We start from the raw sequence: 5,353 nt of genomic DNA on the forward strand, positions 1-5,353 counted from the left end.
TATTGTGTGAAAAGGCTCCATGGAAACATTATCTTCTCTAAATTTTCCTCTGTACTGGAAAAACTACTTTATGCTCGTTTGGTGTGACATGTAGGTTTGTAAGTTAGATCCTTCCACTTGTACTATATTCAAAATTCAAGATTTCTTTATTGTCATTGAGCATGACATGTCAATGAAATTTGCATTGCAACCCCCATGTTAGAAGCAAGATAAGAAAAAGAAAGATAAAATGGTGCATGACATTCAGTCCAGCTGATTGGTACCTAATTTACATGACATTTCAAAAAGGCACTTTAAATCAGCTTGACAGTTGGACCTGAAAATATCTACTGATACTATAAAAACATGGCGAAATGTGATATAAAAACAATATCCCTGCAAATTAATCACAAATGCAAAGTGAAAGTGATTGAATGAGTTTAAAAAAAGATGTTGGAAAGGAAAAGACAGAGCTCTAGCTGGGCATCATAGGTGGAGGTAAAATGAGGACAGAAACAGCCCCCACCCTGAGTGAGTGAGGCTGTGCAACTTGCTGAACAGCAGCCGCAGTGGCCACCTTACTACAACCAAGTAAGACTGTAGCAACAAAACAGCTGAGTGTATTGCATTGAGCAAGGGTGTGGTTTCCTGCTTAAATTCAACTTATCATTTGTAAGAGGATGATGATGTTATTTCTTCTTTCAGAAGTTATATATTTTCACTTAAAAGCCACCATAACGTAGGATTTGATTGTGTTACCGTGTCAGTGATGTATCCCACATTTCCAAAGCAATGAGTCAATTACTTTCATTAATCGATTTGAATACACCCATTGTAATGTAATAATATTCACCTTTGTGCTACCATAATATACTATAGTATATAATAGTATGTCTTATATATGCTACAGTATTTCCTTTGTTAAATTCTTACATTGCAGGGAGAGTGACTCAGTTGCTAGAAGGAGGGATAAGGGTTGTGGCTAAGTGGCTAGCCACAACCCTGCAGTGGCCTGCAGTTCTAGCAACTTATTCATCCTTCAAAAAGCCTTCTTGGCTTTTCTAGAACAGAAAATGTCAACATAATCAAGGTAATTCTTTAAATACGGTATAATGCCTATGTCAGTATATTTCCATGTGTTTGTTTGTGTGTCTTTCAATCCGAAGCTTTTGATGAGTAGCTGATGGGGGGGGGGGGGGGGGGGGGGGTTCACTATATTTAAATGTGACTGCTTTTAGGCCAGCTAAGAAAGAAAGAATTCAGTATTTCATCACCAAAATTTTGCTGTTATTCTTTAGTGTGAAGAGTTAACAGAAAAAATAAAATATTGGACTCATGACCTCAGTCCTTCTTAAATCCTGGACTGGACAACTGCACTGAATTGTGTGTGTGCATTGTCTTAGATGTGTGTGTCATCCACTCAGTGTCTTGTACAGCTGTGATGTATTTCATTCACGTTTTTGTGACACACCTCCCTCTGTCCATTCCAGTCTTCACTGCTTCATCTCTCTGTCCTGTCATTTTTCTTTTCACTTTTCTCCTCTTATCCTTCCATCTCCCTTCCTTTTTATTCCAACTCACATCTCCCCTCTCCCTGTTTCTGTTTCTTCATTCTATTTTCCATCAGCTGCCCACCCATCTCCTCTCCTTCCCCCATCTCTAACCCATCCTCCCACCTTCCATTCCTCCTCCATCCCCTCTGACCTCCTCTTCTCCTCCTGCATCTGTTCATTCTCTCTATCACGGCCCTGTAGTCCAGCCTCTTGCCCAGCTTTTCACCTCCCCATTGTCCTCTTCTTTAATAATTTTCTCTACTCGGGCTGTCATCTTCATCTTTATCTCTAATCAACCTCCACCCACTCTCCTGTCTTTCCTGTGCTGTTCCTTTCATCCTTCACTCCCTCCTCATCCTTCCTCCTCTTGCTTTTGCTTCAGACTTCCTTTTCTCCACTACCCCTCATTTCTCTTTCTCCTTCTACCTCATTTAACTTTTCTCCTCTTCATCATCTTTTTCATCTTTCTTTCCTTCCTCATCCATCTCTCAGCTCTCTCACTCTTCCCCTTCCTCCCCCTCCCCCTTGTGCTCTCTATCCCTGCCCCCTCCCCCATCTCTCTATCCTCCTGCTTTCTCGTTAGTTTAATGGAGGCAGAGTAATTCACTCAGCAGCAGGATAATGTGACAGAGCGCTGGCTCAGCCTCTGGCCTGCCAGCCAAAAGGACACAATGGATGGATGGATGGAAAATGGAGGTGGAAAGGTAAAGAGATGAGGCAAGGAGAAAGGGACAGGGGATGGGGAGATAGAGGGGAGATGGATAAGGCAGAAGGAGAGGTGGAGATGTGATGCAAAGATGAACAGACAGTCAGAGAAATACATCATTACATAACTGCAGAAAACGCTGTACGTGAGTAACAGCTTACACGGGCCACTGATAAAGTAACAAATTATTAAAATATAATAAAAAGTTGAAAACCTCATTCTCAAAATGACACAAATTACAAGTCATTACCTACTGATTTAATAATATACTATAATATTCTGCTCAGATTTGGGTTTCAGGGCCGAACCAGGATTTTATGAGGCCCCATCCAGGGTTTCACAGCGCAACAAACCAACATAGAATTTTTATGCCCCCTCCCCCCAAAAAAACAAAAAACAATTGGCTAAAGGTTGCATCTTTTGCACATAAAGACTGGACTGGACTATTTATATAGACAGGCTCTTTGTTTACAGTAAAGAATTTTAGTTTGCAGCATTCAGTCATAATTGCATATAGAAAACTGTAGAAAAATGCCAGGAAAAATGGAAACTGTGCCAAAAGTTGAACAAAACATTTAAACATGTATGTCATTATTTCCTCATTTTGGGGTCCCCAGGTGGCCTAAGCAGCACTGATTCGTGGGGCTGATTTTGATACTACAGAGCCCTGAAAGTCCTGAAAGATGATATTGTCTGTGCATATCTCATGTGCACTTGGTGCAGACATGTTCCATATACTGTCTTTACAAGTTATTATCTTGTTCACACAACATCCATGTTTTATGTGTAAGTTATTAACTTCGGACAAGATGTTGTACTTCATACGTTATTAGCTGGTTCCCAAAACATATGCATCTTGTATCCACAAGATAACAACTGCGAGATCATTTATGCACACATAAATGATCTTGCAGGACTGGTGGCTGTTTTAGAAGAATCAACGTTTTCTTTTTCTGAGTGGAACTTCAGACTTTGGCTGTCTTCTCAGTCCGTCTGAGTGTGTAGTTGTTCATTCATCTGTGTCTGCCACCCTTAATATCAATGTGTTTTTTGTTGTGTGTGCGTGTGTGTGTGTGTGTGTGTGTGTGTGTGTGTGTGTGTGTGTAATGAGATGTCTGTACCTGTCTGTCAACCTCTTTGCCATTTTTATTTGAACACTGAGAGGGAATTGAATCAATGCTCTGATTGGCTCATGGCCGTCCCAGCAAAGCGTCTCTGTTGGCATGTAAAGCTCCAATTTATGGACTGCAGTAGTGTAGTCTAGCTTTAAAAAGAACTAAATATGAATAAAGGATTGTACCTGATGTCTAAAATACCAGTGAAGAATGCATGTGTGACTGGCTGTGTGAGTGACAGCTCCTCCAGTTCCTCTAATCTAATGGGAGACCCCGCTTAAGCCCCACCTCCTTCCCTTGCCTTCCTATCATATCTTTATGCATGTCCGACTTCATCCCTACCAAACTTGGACTGTTATTTTCTGTAAAATTTGTACTTTTGAACAAAACTATTATTCGTGTAATATATCTCTTATCTTAGGTATGTTTGATGTTAGCAATAACGTAAATACATTGGTAAAGGAATATATTTGATATTTAAATGCAGTAAAAATATAATGTGATAAAACAACAATGATGACGGATAGAGGTTGTGTTTTAAAAGCAATATTATTCTGAGTATAAAACTAAAAATGAGTGCCATAAATCTCTTTTCTTGTATTTTTCTGTTTGTTTGACTTGTTTCAGTCCTCTGCCCCATCATTGTTTGTTCTAATCACTAGTACTGTAAGTGTTAAAGGCTTCTGTAGCTACCCAGTATGTCTCTGTGTATCATGAATGCTGACTTGGTTAAGCTATAGCAACAGAAATAAAGACATCCTGCTGCTTCTGTCCACCTCGAGCTTTTATTGACTCTCAGCATGCACCAGCTGTATGATCCAGACAGGCTACAAAAACTCAGATGTTCATGATCCAAGATTTCTACCCTATGAATCAAGGCTAGAAGGCCCAATTTTTGGGTCAAATTCTCATGTAGTATGCAAAATGAAACTGCAAGCTATTGTGATACACCATGCATCCAGTTTATCAGAGCATCACGCCATTATATGTGTTCATCACTGAACTGTAATCATTGTTTGAAACATGGCCATTTTATCAAGATAAAAACAAATAGCAATGACATCAAATGCAACTTATACAACAGTCAGTATTTGAAATGATGGGGCAGTAGAACTTTCAACTGACTTTCAACTTCCATTTTATTTACAGAATATTCCCTATTCCTATGACTATTGCTAACGGAGTATAGAGTCTGACTTTGCATTAAATGGTAAATGGACTGTGTTCATGTAACACTTTTCTAGTCTGAATGACCACTCAAAGTTTTTACACTAGTCAACATTCACACATATTTGTTCATAACATTGGTAATTATGAACAGCAATTATTCATATGCACTGGTGACACACAAATTTGGTGCAATTTGGGATTCAGTATCTTGCCTAATGTAGACTGCAGGAGAAACAAAACAAATGTTTCCAGAAGTAATGTAAGAAGTCAGACGTGTTCCTGTGTTCTTTGCTTACTGATAGTAGATTCATGCTGCCACCTAGTGGCTCTCACTGTCTATGCACCTTGAGCAACAGAGGATCATTAAGCGAAGTGTATTTCCAAGTCATCGTGTTAAACGCTGCACAGATCATTTTGCTTGCTGCCATCTAATTCACATACTGTCACTTTTTAATTTTGGACTACAAATCTCATTTTTAGGTGCATAGTGCAGAATGTCTAGACAGGACATTTTGTCTTGTAATAATATCTCACTTAAAGCTCTGTGGTACCACAGTCAGTCAGTAATGTGGTTCTGAATTGTTCTGTTCAGACATGAAATAGCATTGAACAGAAGTGCCTTGTTCTCTTGTTTGTGTGAAGATCAAACCAATCGCCACTGATTTTGCAGGTTAGTGGCTCTTTGAATAACCAAGGAAATTCTGAAAAATGCAGATTTGTCACTTCAGTGGGTTATTTAAAGCTCCAGTCACTTCAAATCAAGGGGGAAAAATCAGTTCAAATAGGGATATTAACACAGTATGTGAGTGACAAATATAGTAAATGGCATC

The sequence above is a fragment of the Chelmon rostratus genome, chromosome 23 (genome assembly GCF_017976325.1).
Source record: "Chelmon rostratus isolate fCheRos1 chromosome 23, fCheRos1.pri, whole genome shotgun sequence".
Classification (NCBI taxonomy): Eukaryota; Metazoa; Chordata; class Actinopteri; order Chaetodontiformes; family Chaetodontidae; genus Chelmon; species Chelmon rostratus.